Genomic DNA, 18,725 nt, shown 5'->3' on the forward strand with positions numbered 1-18,725 from the left:
CTGGTTTGCTTACTAATAGCTTGTTTCGTTATTGTAGCTTTCGAGAGAAGCTTTTAAGATATTCATTGAGACATTGCGAAAATATCGGACAAGGTGACAGGTAGTCGGGAATCTTAGGCTCTTTCTTCGTAAAGACATGCCGAGTCGAATTGAAAAGCGAGACAGATTCCTCTTGAAGGTCGGTTTTGCTTTTGACGGGCAAAAGATAATACGAACAATTTACATGTCCCGACTGAAATTCGATTATTTACACATAATATGCTTCCGAAAACATAACAAAATCCTTTCCTCTTGATACTTTGCTGTATTTTTTAATCAAATCAAATTAATTAAATCAATTTAATTAAACCAAAGATATTTTTATTTTTCCAAATATTTTTATAAAATTGTAACAAAAATAAATAAGAGATAGCAGAGTACAATATTCAATTATTCCACCATTCTAGCTCTATTGCAAGTATCACGCTGTCTCTATTCCTACTTTTTTCTTTTGTGATTCGAAAAAGGGAACGACTTCTTGTTTGTTGAGAGAGAGAGAAAGAGAAAATGAAAAAGAAAGGGATTGTGCTAGCAAAGATCACTGAATTTTGCAATAGAATGAACGAAAATTGGGGGAAAAACAGTTTATAAAAAAAAAAAAAAAACTAGTTTGTGCTGCGAGAAAAAGATTGGAGAGAGAATTCACCAGTCTCTTTTATTCGCTATACTGTAAACATTAACAAAAATCGCGTGATTCATTTAATTTTTTTATTGATATATTATTGCAATTCATCGTTTTTGAGGATCAAACAAATTAAATTCTCACGATCGATATACAATATTTTACGAATTTTTGCAAGCACCCGCGTTTTTCACGCGAATAAAAGCAGCTTGTGTGTTTGCCGTATTCGTCTGTTAAAACGCGCCGAATTTGCGATGCTATTTACGCGAAAAATTCACGGCGCGTTTAGTTTTTTCTCCTCTCTTCTACTTTTATTTTTTTATTTCTCATTTGGCGACGGTACGTCATGCTGACAAGCCGATGGCGTGTTATTTAACCGACGAATTTACACGCGCACGTGGCCGACAGGACGGGGGTTGAAGGAAGGGAAAGAGGGGACAATGGCGCGTGAACAAACTCTTTCTCCCCTCGACGCTGAAAATTTGGCGCGGTCCGCCGAAATCGGTGACCGCGAGCATTTAATTTCGCGGTGTATCGAATTTTATCCATTTCTGTTTTGATATGTTACTGCCATCGGTGTAAGTTCCATAGTTAATGTAGCTTTGTGGAAATGCGTGGTGGAAATTTTCCGGCCCAACTCTCCATTTCCGCTCGTATATTCCCAATAATGTTGCTTTTGCGATGATGCGGTGCATGTATTTAAGCGATTGAGCAATAATAATAATAATAATTTTAATGCAACGCATCGATCAAGAAGCATATATTACTTGTAATTTATTATCTGCAGCTTTTTTATTTATTTTTTAATTTCAAAGAAAATTTAGGCAAGTAAATGATTTTTATGCTGAATAAATTCTGTTTTTTACTTGCATGCAAAATCGTTGTTCTTTTTCTAAGATTCTTTCTAATAATTTCTGTTAAAGCAAGTCGACATGGATATACAATCGTAAACAACAAAAAGAAAATTAAGTGATAAGCGCGTGTTCGTGTGCGATTCTACGACGAAAATGACAGAAGCGGTCGAATTTCGGTCGTTCTCTCGTTCGGAGAGAGACGAAACCACGAATATGTCAAGCGTGGATCTCCAGCGCTAAATGAAATTTCCCGTACGAAGGGAAACAAGGGGGTCTTTACGTAGGCGGGAAGGGGATACCGATGCGTAGCGCAATTACTTTGTTACGCAAGACCATATTGCCAAACAAAATTGGCTCGTCGACCATTAATTTAATATAAAGATAAAGCGAGTCTCGTAGAGCACAAGAGAAGAGTGAGATAGATAGATAAATGGGTAGATAAAAAGAGAGAGAGAGAGAGAGAAAAAAAAGTTAGGTGAACTATATCGGAAAGTGATTGATTTGGGAAAAATTACTGACAGATTGATGAAAATTAATGGAAAGTGCGGCGAAAATTAATGTGTACGAGTGCGTGCATAATTAATACATCGGTGCATGTATAAATGCGAACTCGTTGTCTAGATTGTGTATGCTGATTTTTTACGTAGAAGATAAGTTTAAAATAGAACAGTTATTTCTCTAAACTGAGAAGCTTTTTTCTGCAATCTAAAACACGACAGATAATTTATATAAAATGTCAACGCAGAATAAAAGAAAATTATATAGCAGAGAAATTTTTTTTGTATGGAAATATCTATCAATTTTAATACATAGAATGGGAAGAGGCACATATTTTTATTAATGTCTGCTTACTTATAATTTGCAAAAGGCTTATCGAAAAAAGATCAACAAACCATTCTCTTTTTAGACTTTATTCTTTATGAGTTCAGAATATAAATTTATATTCATAGATTTATTAGAAATAAACTGCTTTCTATTAAATTAGAATATTATTTTAATACAGCTTTATATAAACTTTTAACATAAACAAATGCTTTTAACTAATATATATAATGCTTTTTTCAAAAACAAACGAGAATTTATATTTAAAAAATTTCAGTCATACACACTCTGAAAAATTATAAAAGTAAAATATATCGTAAGAAAAATAAAACAAATTTAGAAACCTACGAAATGGAATAATTTTATAATATTTTCAAGAAAAAAATATTTATATATTCTGTTTATCAAGAAAGATACTAATATATATAATTTGCAAAAAAATCAGTGTTGAAAGAAACTTAGGGCAAGTTTCTTTTGACAAATATTAATACAAGCCATTTAGCACATAAATGAGTAATGCACAAATTGTAGATTTCTCATAGATTTCTTTACTTTTAATAAAGTGCACTTAATTATTAAAAAATAAGTGCGCTTAGTTTTAGGAGATTTATGATTTTAATAGATTTTTTCTTCATGGTTTAATCCCTTATTTTTTAAATTATTTTTATATTATTTTATTACTTGTACTCTATTTCTATCGTATTTATTAAAAAAACGTGTTATAAATAATGAATATAATAATGAAATAAAATATATTCTATATTTTATATGATAAAAATGATATACAATATATAAAGATAATACGATCCTTTTTTAAATATAGTATTGAATTAATATTCTGTAACATAAACTTTAAACCTAAATCTATGCATGATATATTAAATTTTATTTTGCAGAAACACATTTATCATGATTATATTATGTTGTATGTTTTTGTATTAATAATACATTACGCAAATAAGCAATTTATAATTCAATTGTTTAGTTAATAGTATTTTAGATGGATCTTCACAAAAATATTACTTAATATTTTTTATCTGATTCTATATAAAAATGTATATCAAAGAATTGAATAATAACAGAGAAAATAATTTCCATGCTTTTTTTCACGCTTTCAAGTTTAATAATCATTGATTTTAAAACGTCATAAAATAAAATATAAAATATCTCTCTAAGTTAAATTATTTTTATTAATGTACTTAAGTATAAATAATATTGTATTAATAAATTAAATAAAGATAATAACCAATTCTATTTTTTGTTATATAAATTATAAAAAATATAAGCTATAATATTCCTTAAGAAATGATAAATTCATCGCTTACAAATATCATTTACGCGAAAATTAAATTTGATATATAATAAATTTGATATAACTTTTCGACGAATGTAATTTTTAATATTATAAATATAAAACAATTTGTTTTAATATTTTTTTATTATTCTTAACAATATTTAAATTTTGGAGCTTATATTACATATAATTATATGACAGTAAGATGTCATAGCAATATTATTTAAATTGTACAATTTATAATATGATATTATTTTAATATTAATATTTTCTTTTATTTTTATAATTAAACATTGATGAATGTATCTAAATGTTTGTGTCCGCACAAGGTAGAAGATCCCACTTTTAGTTTTTATAATTTTTTAATGTTACGCAATGTTCATATATAACGAAATAAAATAGAATTCAATCAATCAGTTCGTGTCCGTCTGTCAGGCGCGATGCGGCGACGCGCTATCGGCCGCAGGATAGCTGATGAACAAAAATACAACGGTGTGTGCGGAGTTGACGTCGATCGGCGTTTCATGCAGACGAACGGGAGATGCGTTCATCGAAACGCGATCCTCAATAATACCGTTAGCTGTGTCGATACGTTGAGTCGCACCTTCGTGGTAAACAGTCGTGACAAAAGGAAAATCAAATGATACTGAGTGTCAAGGCTTTACGTCCGCTACTGTCATTTTGTATAGTGCAATTGCGCGCAAAAATTGCAAGTAGAAAAATGCTGCAAAACGAAAACATAAAGTTATTGTATATTTTGATACTTATAACTTTTTGTCTTAGCGTAAGCGGTTAATTTAAGATACATTTAGTTTAAGGAATTTAATTTAAAAAAATTTTTTTAAAATCTGTCAAAAACTATTAGCGATGTATTAATAAATGTATAATTCTACATTTTTACATCAAGAATGTCTCATAAAATTGCTTACGAACGAGGTAGCATTTTTATAGTCATTTTATCAGTTGCATTAACATTTGCTTGAAACTCTTTCAGTGTTTAGAGAACCGTAATCATTTAAGAGAGCCAGTGAAAAACATAAGTATGCTGTCATGACTATTAACTTTTAATTAATATATACGATACGATGTGTAAAAGTTTAGAGTATGTTGAAGCAACTTCAAATAAGCAATTTGCCTTATATAAGCCGAGCCTTTCGTTAAAAGTTGATGTTAACTTTTTAGAAGCATTACGATATGAGACGACATTTTTCATATATATATATATATATATGAAAAGACTGAGCGAATAATTGCTGAATGATATCTCAGCATTATTTATACTTCGAAATTTTTATTGGATAAAAAATTGTCAACGAATGCTTTACGTCATCATTTTTCAAAGTATTATAAATAAATAAATCTTAAGATTTTTGCGGTATTAAAGTCTGAAGCGATTATCTCGTTCTCTTAAAGCCCCTTAAATTGCTGACACTTTTTATGTTATCAAACTTACAAACAGTATCGACGTTATTGCCACTTATGCTATATGCCTACATGCAAGAAAAGAAGGATTCAACGTAGATGAAGTCGCAAACTTATTTGATATAAAGTTAAAATTGACTCTTCGATGCAGAGAATCTTCGGAAATTACTAAGTAACTCGGACGAAGAAATTGCCTCTACTTCTCTGTTGATTAATCCATTCGATATTCTCTTGCTTTTAATTTATGAATAGTTGATAAAAAGCAATACTACTATTCTGATTATAATAATTTGTCATTATTATTAGTATTATATATCATTTAGATTAAACATATGACCCGACGCGTATAATTATCAGCAAATTTCATCGCAATATTTTATAATGGCAATCGCGAATGTTATTAAAGGATTTTTTTCAAGCATCAACGTTATTAATTAGTCATTTATATATAATTTATAGCTTTACGAATCAAAACTTTTCGCTTTTATGTTGAGAAATTAAACATACAAGATATTTTTACAAATTTGTAAAAGAAAAAAAATATAATAATAATGTACAATAGATATATAAGTAATGGTATAATTAAATTTATTCGAGAAAGTGTCCTCGTTTGCTAAAATTATATCTCTTACGACGGCACCATATTGACCGTTGTAACATAGATGTAGCAGCGCTAACACAGTGACCTAGTGATGTGTACGGGGCTTAACTCTGGCGCTATACGCTATAAATATATTTTCTATGTGGAAAAAGCGACTCACGGCTCTTTGCTCACTTCGATATCGGCTTTTCCGTGTCATCAACAACAGTCTTTAGTACGAAAAAATTCCCGATCGACATCTCTGTTGAACGCAAGCCTTTATTGAACGCCGCTGTGAGGTAATACTGATTTAGTTACTGCATGCTCTGCAAAGGGATACTCTATTTTAACAACAATATTAAATAATAATAGCGCTTTTCGCTCGTATCTCTTCGCGCATTTTGTTATTTTAACATACACACACACACATGACACGAACAATATTATCATTATAATCAGAAAAACTGTGTGTAATAGTATATTCAAAAGTATATTCATGTATAATATTTCAGATGTTAAACATCCTTTTTTGTATAAAAAATTATATAAAATATTATATAAAAATTTTATTTTAAAGATGTGATATGTGTCAAAAAATCAATTGTCTTTTCAATTTTACTATTTCTTAAAATTATTATCTACATATCTAACGAAAAAAGAATAATTTTGAAAAAAATGGTCTGTATGTTTTGTGAGACACTCCGAAAATACCTGAAATTTTAAGATTACGTAACATTTCATCTCACTCGGATATTTTCTTTCGCACCATTAAGAGTTGGCCCCTTTTTTTACGTTAAACGACGGCTTACTACGCGTGAACTTTGGCGAAACGTTACTGAAGTTTCGAACTCAGCCAAAAGTTTCACCACGCAATAATACTTGCCACGATTTATTTTCAAGTCCCTTAAATATTTCAGGAACTTTCTATCGTTTTGGTGGTATGAAATAGTTTCCATGTCGACAGTGGGCCGAAAGTTTCGTAGCTTCGACAGGAGACAAAGTGCACGGTGTAGGTGAAATTCTCATTCTAAGACGCTCTAAGTATCTCTCGAATAGAATTCGAGGTGATATACGACATTTGTCAATACATACGGAATTATCAAATTTCTTACATTAGTATAGCGTATTTATCATATATTATTCTGCATAAAAAATAATTCTATTTTTGATAAATTATTTTTTGTTACAAAATCACATGTATTGTTTTTAATTATAATTAAAATTAAAATTATTTATGATTAATTAATAATTAATTAGAAATTAATTATAATTAATTAAAATTTTTAAATCATATGATGTTTTCATTCTCCTTATATTTATTTTCTCTTTATAGCTTTTATTATATTAATTCTGCTTCGCAAATCGCAATAAAATGAAGAAATATCGATCTTAATAATCTTTTCTGAGTAATAAATATCGAAGAAATCCGAAAGTTACGATCACGCAGGTTTACTGAACCGAAGAGAAAATAAGAAAAAGAGGTGAAAATTTAACAATACCTTATAGCTGTAATCGATATCGTGAAACCTTTCGGACCGAACTCCGGAAAGATACCGAACGGCAAGGAAGTTCTCACCACAGGAAAAAAAATTACGGCAAGTTGCCAGCGATGAATCTCCTCTTTGTCTCTCGAACGACTTACGTCCTTTTTCCTCTGTCGCATGTCTCCTCCCTACTTCACTCTCGGATCGGAGAAGTACTTGCCGGTGCTGTGACTGCGTCCTTATTTTTACCCTTCTTTCCTTCTATCACTTCCTCTCCTACCACTCGTTGATTCCGTCGGGAATGAAGGATCTCGCGTGTGAATTCTGAAGATCGATAGGGTACCTTGTCTCCCTCCCTGGAGACAAAAAAGGCCTCTCGATCTCTTCCACCCTCTTCGAATCTCTGGCCGTCTCGAACCATCTTGCGCGTCCTCCTCTCGTCTTTCTCGTACGTCAAACCTGACTATCATTCGCGAGCTACCTCAAGTTCTCTATTCTCTCAAAACTACAATGAGTTCGTCGTGATTGGAATTTCGGGACATTATGGTTCGAGCTCATTCTAAGCACAATTTCGCACAATTCTGTTCCGTTTGTTCTGCCTGTTCTGTTAGTTTTCTTCTTTGAATACCGTAATTTAAACGTGATATATATTTATGAATGTAAAATGAATAATAAAAATTAAAAAGCAAAAATAGAACACATTAATAATTTTTTTAATGATTTATGAATTAGTTTACATATAAATATAGAATTATATATAGAATTAAAAAATGATTTTAAATTGATGTAAAATAAAATTGATATAGAAATTTATGATCACATTGCTTGTTCTATTTTCTATGTGTTATTTACAATTTTTGTCTATTTTTTTTAAATAATCATAATTAATAAAAAAGTGTTTTTATGAGATATTATACATATAAACATCTAATTGCCAATTTAATTGTTGCAAATTTCATTTAGATATATTTTATATGTGAAAGAATACAAAAATTCATATTTTAATGTAAACTGATCATCTATTTATGCCATATATGAAAAATTGATATTGTGAATTATATTTACTGTTTAATTTTAGTTAATATATTTAATCGTTAATAATTGAAAGAGATTGGAAGAGAAATAACTCAATTACTGCTAGAGTAATTACTCGGGACATACGCGATTAATTCCGTTATAATTTGTGTGAACATTATATAATTGTTTGACGGTTTATTAATAATTAATCTATGTAGCCAAATTGAGATTTCCAAATTGATTAATTAATTTTATCTTCAAAGAATTATGGCAAACGAATGTAAGAAAATTTGTGCTTTTTTTTTGATCACATATAATATCTCGATTACTATAAAAATGTTGCCGCAAATCCTTGAGAAATTAACGCAAAAGATAAATTATTAAGCATTCTATCTATTCCATCACTTAGAAACTATGATTCACGTTTCAGGACTTATATGTAGCTTGTTGTACTGCTTGAAATTGTACGTTTACACGATCGCCTCAGTTGTCAGCAGAGTTTACTTCTACCATTTCCTACGTCGCCCAGGTTGTTGACTAGTGCGTTTTACGCAATGCGGTAGAGCCCAGTTTCGCTCGATTATAGCATCAACGTTTCTCGCTTTCGTATTCGGCCGTTTCTACTGCTGCTCGTGCGCGGACCGATTAGCACTGTAACTTCCAAGTGAGTTTGATTGCGGTAATGTCTGTGCGAAATATAATAATGATAGTCTCAATGAAATTTTAAACTAAATTAACACGTATCAATGCGCATTGTAATCGAAACAACGTCATTGAAATTATCTCTCGATTCGCTTTGAAAAGGCCAATCATCTACTTGTTAATTGAAATCAAATTTCGTAATATCTCGTCGAATCTGTTTAACGCTACAAAAGTAGACGATCGAAATGATAACCGAAGCAAATTTGAGCTTTCGTAATTCTATATAATATTGTTCGGTAAAATTATTATTTAATGTTATTTAAATTTATTATTATTTAATGAAAAAAAAGAATTTTACACATTTTATGTATAAGTATATTTTATTTTATTTTATTTTATTTAAGTTCGAAGAATTATAAGATTAATTGAAGTAAATTTTCATTTTGATCGATATTAATTTTTGTTTTTGTATGTAACAATTTTCACAAAAAGATTTAATTGAAAATAGTTATTTTTTAGAAGAGACATTTATTTCAATATTTAAGAGATTTAATGGGAGAAAAGAAAAATAATTATTTTATTTTGAAGTAATTATTTTATCTTAAATGTAAGTTATAAAACATTGATTAAATTTTCATTGATAAATTTCAAAACCTCGAAATTAAATTGACCTTTGACAACTTTTTAAAATTATTTTCTTTCTTTCTCTCTCTCTTTCTGGTTAATTTTTTTTCTAGTTAATTTTTTTTACCTATGTGATCGAGTAATTAGAAACTTTATTGTAAAGGTATGGTTACGTTAGATTACTCGGTAAAACAGGCCGACTCGTCTTATTCTGTTCAAGTTTAATTTCACGGGTCAGCCGTCGGACGCGAGGAAATGTAACGCGACGAAGGTATGAGAAATTCTGTCCGAGTTACCGTGTATGTATACCTACATTAAAGCGAAATCCACGTTCGCGCGCGCGCGTATAGAGCTGATAACGAATATCGGATTGATGGAATTTGCAATCGATGGCAAAATCCCGACAAAAACCGCTCAAGCTAATTTGTTAGCGCGCGATGGGCGTCTCGTAATTACGTTTCGCTAACGGAATGCTAGCGTAAGGGTGTCAAATCTGCAATCATTGATATAACTAGTATCTTCATATAATTATCAATACAGTAAAATATGATAGACGATATAAATCGCACATTTAACTATTACATGCATGTCATTCAATTATGCTACACTCACAATTGGCACTTTAATATTTAAATACGAAACGCCATAGAAATAGATAATTACATTTGCGTTTGTCATTTCGTTGCGAATATCGAAATCCTCTATTTGTTTAACTAGTAAACTCTATTTTCTCGATAAATCTTTGAAAGAAAATACACATATTTATTTTTTAAAACATGCATGAATGTTTGAGTGATTTTTTATTTTGTTAGACAATATTTGCACTTTTTTAAAGACGTACAAACGTATCTTCAAAGAATTCGATACGCTGCGGTTTGTTTATTTTTATTTCTATTTTTGTTTCTCGCTTGTAAAGTTGTACAGAGTTATATTGAGAGATTAACACAATCATCATTTAATCTAACTTTTGATTTATAACTAAAAATAATTACGTGATTTTTGCGATGTTTCATCGGTAGTAACAATAATGGTTTTTCAATATTTAAACAAATGATGTCTCGGATTATACGATGATACGGAAGAATTGTAGTAAATATTTTCGTGTCTTATTCTGGAATATCGAGAAAAGAATCATCTCTAATACATAAATCTTTCAAACGATTCGGGATAAAATTGATCGCCGATATGTCACAGTGTGTGCAAATTGTCTTAAAGAACTCGGATGATTTATAAATACTTTGGGCGAAGTTACATTGGACATGGTCGACGTCAACTTTTCGATTAGTTTTTGATTTATTGCTGTAAAAAATTATTTAAATCTGTCAATTCATGCTTATTTTTATTATCAAGAACAATGCTGAGATACATAAAAAATATACTTATTACATAAAACAATTATATTTATCAATTTCTGTTATTTTTTATAAGTTATTTTTTTATCGTGAATAAAATATTTTAAGAAGTTTAAATTTTTTTATCATTTCAGAGAGAGAGAGAGAGAGAGATATTCTCTTTAGTTTAAAAATACACATTATCTTAACACACAATATCTCAATTAAAATTATATTATATTATATTTTTTATTAATTATATTATTAATTAATAAAGAATATAATTTATTTTTAGTTTTAATTTTTGATTAATAGATCATTTAATATATTATATAGTACATCAGAATGTGTAAGTACATGTGTATCAGATGTGAGTCAGCATTTTGACACATTATATACATGCCATATCAACAGCCTGATTTATAATGAACATAAGTGCATTAAAGCTAGATCTGTAGTGACGAGTTTAATTAGTGGGCGAGCTAACTTACAATGACTACAACTGCTTCTGACTGGTGCTTGGAGATTACAATTGAATGATATGTAAACATTATTCTGTGAAATTACAGGACTTCGACTGAAACTGAATTGTATAGAGTATATCATCATTATTTGTTTCATAGCAGAATAGTATATTTCTCTTTATATTCGAAGATCACATAACAAACTGTAGTTGACAAATGGACAGTTAGTTCGCTATTAATCAAAATTATATTGCATTAATGTTAAGAAGCATATGTTATCACGCACACACATATACAACGTTTTATAATTTATTTTTATAATATTCTATATTCTATATTATACAGGGTTTAGCAAAAGTGTGGAAACCCCTTAATATTTCGAAAAATACGCATTTAAAGAAAAAATGTTTCATACAAAAGTTATAGGGTTTTATGTGGCGCATTACACAGCAACATTATTATGACCTCGAATAGCGTTGTCAAGGTTATGTGAAGGTCACCTCCAACTTTTTAAATGGGACACCCTATATGCTTTTGCATATTCTTGTAGCTTATCTCGAGAGCTTTCCAAAACACTATAATTAAGTTAGTTTTCATTAAGTACTTTCCGAGTTATGAGGCTTGAAATCATTTCTTAATTTTACATAAACCATAAAATATCTTGTAAAATATTCATTTTTCGATTATCTTACCTTAATACTTTTATGTGCAAAATAATGAGAGTAATCAATTGGTGTAAAGAAAAAACATAGTTGTTTTTAAAAAAAAATATGTAATTTGCAATTAACAATTCCATATTTTTTCTTAAAAACAACTGTATGTTTTCTTTATTATATATATATATATATATATAGTCTCTTTTTTTCTTTTTTTTCCTCTCTTTCTTTCTCTCTTTTTAAAGTATTTTAAAGGAATAAATTATTATATAGAATGTATTGAAAGTATACACACTCATAGAAGGTATAAGATTTTATTTAAATTATGCAAACTATATAAATTTATTTAAATTATATAAATTTTAGTTTTTTGCAATTCATATATTTCTTACATAATTTACATTAATTTATAACATAAAATAGTACTATTTTCAAAAGAATAATTCATTTATTCATTTCTTTATATTTTTTGCTTGTAAGCAAGCATAGTGTATACATTTGTTTACTGTGTGAATAAATCGCGAACGTCATCCGAATGGGCCAGTCATTTCCTTTGCGATTGAATCTCGCAACGTAAAATATTGTCGGCTGTCGTGGAGCAACTCGTAAATGCGGGGATGCTTTCCTGGGCATCGTCGACCTCTTAAAGTTTTCGTGCCTGAGAAAGTATCGTATCAAGTTGCGGTCAATAGTAGCCTTAAACTTGGCATCGATCTGACTACAAATAACATTTTTCACAAAAATATTGCAAAATTTAACAAGAAGTTAAAGCAAAATATTTATTACTTATGCAAGCAAAAATGTTTTTCAATAAAATATGATACCATCTTTTCAAATGCGGTGTTTTTTTATATTTGTAAATATACTTTATGTATATATATATTTATATATATTTTATGTACATATATTTATATATATTCATTAGATTATTGATATCTGTCTATTAAGTCAACTGCGTTTTTTTTTTGTAATAATATTTAATTTCTCATAAGTAATCTTAAATTGTAATTTTTTAAATAAGTTTTTCTTAACTTAATTCATTCTTTTTTAATCAGAAAAAGTATTCAATTTTTAATTTATAAGAGCGCTTCGTATGTAATATAGTTTATGATAATTAATTTTATATTTATATAAATATATCTGTATATCTTAATCTATTAAACATAATGAAATCGCGTAAATTTTAATAAATCGGATATGTGTATATAAGTATGTAAAATAATAGATTTTAAATTTTGCATTGCACTTGTTTGATATCCAAAATCTCAAAAAGAGTTTGCTTTATTCTTGTATGTTCTTCGTAATTGCTTTTTCAGATTCATAGGCTTTTTCTTGTTTTTTTTGTTCTTCATTGTATTTTTAACAGATCGATGGAAGTTGGCCGAATACGAAGATTAAATTTCGTTAAGTACGCGAAAGTATCTCAAAAATAAGAATATAGAACGCTTTGAATAAAGTTAATATTATCGAACGGATAAAGATCTCTTTCTCTCTCAAAACTCTGAAAGGTGTCGTTCACCTTCGAAAATTGCGAAATGAAAGGCATAAGTTGGAATGTCACGTCTCGCCATGAGATTCAGGCTGAGAATTAAGATAAGAAACACGATGCTTTTAGTTTCGTAAAGTAAGGGAGAGAGCAAAGAAGAGAAAACGAACAAGTCAGAAGACTCGGAGAGGAAACTGCAGATAGAGCGACAATCTGAAGGGGGATAAAACTGTGAAAGAGGGAATTTAACGACGCTCCTTGTACAGGGACACAGGCTATCTACGTGTTGGATGTTGATCCAGACGGCGGATTTAGATAGCAGGTAAATTAAGAATATGGGAGAAGACAGTCGCTTCGTGATTGGTGAAAATGAACGAGAATTAGGTAATACTGCCCTCTGTCCTCTTATATCCTACCTCTTTTTCTTCCCGCGTTTTTCACGATTTTTACTTGTGCAAGATATTTGCGGAATAAAGATTCCGAGATAAATTAAAAGGAAGCTGCTTGTGGTCGGTGCAAAAAAAACGAATTAAAGAGAGAGATGTTTAAATGTTAATACGGGACTTTAGAATTATGTAACTGCATAATGTAGATGACTGCCTGCATGAAATGTCTTTTATAACATGCTTCTTCTCTTTCGCCTTTTTTTCTTCTGCTCTTTAATGATGCGATTTTTCCCCATATATAAAATATACATAAATGTATGAATTATTGTAAGCTATCATTGCAGCAAATACTTGCTAGCTCTGCTGTTTCTTTTTATATTAATTGGCGATATTTCTCGCTATGTTAAAGTTACTCGAAAGTACATCATCGAGATCAATTAGGATTACGCGAAAAGCAACAGCAACGCGCATCCAATTAGCGTTAACTTTACCATCTGCGCATGTTTCGCTAGGTAATATTATTACGGTAAGGATTATTAGAGTGATGTTGCGCCAGTTTATTACTGCCGCGATATAAAAGTGCATTAACGAGAACAATAAAGTGCATTCTCTCTTTGTTAGAGCACACAAGAAATGTGAACACCTCTTTTTTTTAGGTCTTACATGCCAGGAAGCTTTGCAATTAGATTGCTTTTGAGAGAAAAAAAATACTGGATTTTAAGAGTCGATCAAAGACTAGAAGCAAGTAAAGAGAACGCGAGATAAGAAAATTACAGATCTCCCCAGTTCGTGGCAGCTGATTTTATAATTTATAGGATACAGTAATAATTAAAAGTTTACGTGACAGTGAACACAAAAAAGTAAAGTCACGTCGCTTCTATACCTCCGTACTTATTTCTTACAGAAATAATGAAACTTTTTAATTAAGATTAGTTTATTTGTAAAAAATAAACGTATTATTTTTATTTTAATACGTGACAATTGTAGTTAAGCTTGATGATCATTATGTATATGATCTCAATAAAATATAAATGAAAAATCTTTTCTCTCTTTCTTTCTCTTTGACGCACATACACAAATTACTTTATCGGAAAACATTACTGTGTAAATAGTTAGATAAATGCAGAGCTATGGTCGCACCACATTTTTTATAAGAGTGAGATATAAATTTTAATAATGATTTATGCATATATGCAAATATATGGAACTGATGAGACAATTTGTGATAAATCGAACTGTTTACGTGAATACGAACCGTTTTCCCGAGATTTATTTACACACAATTTATTGACTATAAATTATTTTCACACGTAAAACGAGAGTTGTAAATATACTCTATGACACATTTTAATCATATTGGTGAACACTATATGATAACGAATATATATATACATATACATATATGTAAAACGTAAAACTCTCTATATTAATATTTATATAACATTGAATAAAATTAAAAAAAAATATTTTTATTTTACTTTTATTCTATTTAACATGCGATGACAGTGCTACACATTTTAAAAACCAATTAAATAGAACAATATAATATGCAATAGCTACGAAAACTATTGTTTAGCCTTTGGGAAACTATTTATGAAATTGTATAAAAATGTTCTGTAATATTTTTCTATGATATTTTTTGTGAATTTAAAAACAAAATGTTTTTAAAAAGAAAATTTCTTATTAAAATGTGAAAATCTCTCATTGAAAATTATCTTAAATTAAATTGTGTAATATTAGATATTATTGTATCAATAATTACTAAAAAAACGCACGTTCAATATTACATATTACTATAATGCAAAACGTGCACATCAAAATATCCACAAATATCTATCTGGACTTTCGCTATCTTTGTCTAGACTTTACATATGATCGCATTACGGTGACGTACAATTGCATGTATGCTATTTGCGATGCATTCCCCGGTGCATTCCGCGTGATGCAACGCGTAGCGTGCGATACAAACGGGAGCTTTCAGACTTCAGATTTGCCGCGATTCATTCAGGTGTGGGGCACGTAGGGTGTCTCTTGCCTCGGTGTGGAAACAATACCTCGCCTCCATTTGCGGAATGAGACTACGAACGGAAATGCGAGAGAGAAACGGACGCGCGAGTGAGCTTAAAACGAGCAGTCTCGCCAGTGTCTTCAATCGTTATCAAGACCGGATATTGTATATATGTATAGCTGCCTGTAGCTGAAGGGACTTCTCTCGGACGCTAGTAATGGCATATATGGAATAGCGCAACATATGATACATTCTGACGTATCCGTGCATCGTGCAACTCTTTCCCTCAGGGATGCAACGTCTCTCTGACGTCTCTCTGATCTCTTTTCTTTAATGCAGTCCGGCGCACAATGAATGCCGATAAAATTTTTTATGCGGCGCCTTTGCTATAAAATGCTTTCAATGTGCTAGGTCACATGTACGTGATGAAACGCAACCTTCTTTTCTATGAATAATTATATTTGCAATTGCACAATGTCGCGTAGAGCGAATTTTCCTTTCAAATGAAAAATGTTGCCAAGACAATAATAAAAGACAACGATAATACGCGTCTTCGATGTAAATTTAAAATTTTTGTTGTTTTAATAATCTGTTGAGTATAAGTGATTCTTGTCTACTGTAACATTCCTGTTATAAAATATAAAATTGAATCTGTGTGTTGTGTTGTTTCTCACATTCACTCTCTATTTATATGTACATATATTTGTTATTATTATTTAATAGAAATTCTTATTTTTCTAACACTTTATATTGAGTATTAAATATTATTTTTGCAGTCTAAACTTGTAGAAAATATGAAAGTAAACTAATATATAATTTATATATATCGCGCGATATTTTACTCATACTCTGTATTAATATGAATTATAAATGTGAAACATAATTTATAAAGATAAATTAAAATATTTTAATTTTATTAATAATGTTAAATAATTTGTCAATACACGCAATATAAATAATTCGCATATTTATTCCATATTATTGCATAGAGCTAAATACAGTGACTGATGTTAAACATTTATCTATTTTTCACGTTTTAATAATCGAACACTATTCACACGAATTGCTCAGAATCTCTCACCGCTGGTAAATTCGTTTATACGCTGAAGCTAAAATGGTATGTGTTTGGCTGTTCACATCACGCAGTTGATTACACTTCATGATCTCATTGGTGTTTATAGAGAGAGTTTTAATTTTGTTATATTATCAATGATACTTTCGTAACTCTCTTCTCGGCGACAAATAATTTCATTTATACACACTGTGTGTATGTGTGTGTGTGTGTGTGTTCCAATTTAGAGAATTTACATTTCCTTTAAATCGGACAATAATAATCGAACTAAGGTAAATGGTAGCTTCATGAATATTGATTTAACAATGATAAAAGCAATGTAAAAAAAATAAAATGACACAGAATATTAATTTCAGCATCATAAATGAACAAAATAAAAGTTTTACTTTTTTATAATATTTAATTGACTGATATTTTATACAAGATAGCTAATGGAAAATATTTAATGAATTATAACTGCGAATGGATTTCTATTTTATGAAAAATCCTTGTAACGTAAAACGCATGCGCTTTTATACGGCTGCAGAGGAGAAACGCCACTGGCAGAATCCGTCGACAATAAAAATGCTCAACCCTCCTGAACTTTTATCCCTGAGATTTCGCAGTGACACGAGATGTGTACGTCGGAAGTATATACCGCACGAAGATTTGCGGTTCCCGTCCCGATACTGACTTGTACTACTTGTTGCATCAGCAGTCAAGTCTGGCGCAATTTTGCTTTTATCTACAAGTATGCGCTGTATTATCTTAAAAACGCGATATGTGTCCAAAGAATGTCTCTCGTTCTTATTTTTCGTAAAGATAGCCATTTTTCTATAAAACTTATATATTATGTGATTTATGATAATATTTTCATAAGTAATATTATATTTAGATATAATATATTATGTTAACATTTCTCCTTTCTTTTTCTCTCAAATATATTTTATGATATTAAAGATTAAATGAATGTGTCAGTTATATGTATGATGTCTTTAATTTGTGATACATTTTAAAAATAAATTCTTCTTTTATCTACATATCGGAGTATATCTATAAAAAAAAATTTTTTGTAAAATATTAAATAATATGGATTAATAGATTTACGACGAATGTAGACAATATATTTTATAAATTGCATTGATAGAGAGAAACGTTCTATAACACAAGCTATTAAGAAAATTTTTGTACAATGCAATAAAAATAAATTCACTAAAACTTATGTTTTCATAATTTCTTTACTATTTTTTTATTGAATCTGAATTTAAATTAAGGAAATAGTGGATGTTTGCATCGACTTTTGAATAAATTAATTTTGAAAGTTATTAATCTTTCGCTTTTGACATTTCATTGTCATTCATATAGAACATCTTGCAAGATTAAGACTTGCTGTCGCATCCACTATTAAAGATCAATGACGGTGCATATATAATATGATCAATCACTCTGCGACGATCTCATTATCGGAGGTTACACACGAAAGACGCTGAAAACGTGAATAGCTACGAGCTGGCGTTTCTCGGTAATGATAGCAGTGTTCGGATGAAAGCTATCCTCTTATAGTTTCTCGCAGATTTTGCACGGACATTTAGGATGTACTTAAAACTTAAGGATAATTCTGGCTTTCTTCTAATACAAACACGTACTACTGAATATTCTACTTTCGAATGAGATGTCGAAATTATATATTTTATTTAAAAATATAACTATTATACTTTAATTTCATCGATAAAATTCTATTGATGTAAAATATGAAAATAAATGTTATCGATAGCTTTTCTCAAGATTAATATAATTTAGAAAAAACATTTGCTTTTATTGATGTAAGTATTGATGATTTAAGTATTAATAGTTTCATATTTGTTTCAATATTTTAATAAAAAAATAAAATTCGGATTTTTGTTATTTATAATGATTTTAACGACTACAAAATTATTGTTATT

At 29.6% G+C, this 18,725-nt stretch overlaps 1 protein-coding gene across 1 annotated transcript in view; it reads left to right on the top strand.

Moving 5' to 3' along the window:
- The window catches only part of LOC145963545 (zwei Ig domain protein zig-8), a 188,269-nt gene that overhangs the window by 5,115 nt on the left and 164,429 nt on the right, over positions 1-18,725 (top strand). The gene's annotated exons all lie outside the window — the stretch shown is intronic.

Source organism: Camponotus vicinus, unplaced genomic scaffold (genome assembly GCF_025532165.1).
Source record: "Camponotus vicinus isolate PSW18456_S1 unplaced genomic scaffold, iyCamVici1.0 SCAF_12, whole genome shotgun sequence".
Taxonomy (NCBI): domain Eukaryota; kingdom Metazoa; phylum Arthropoda; class Insecta; order Hymenoptera; family Formicidae; genus Camponotus; species Camponotus vicinus.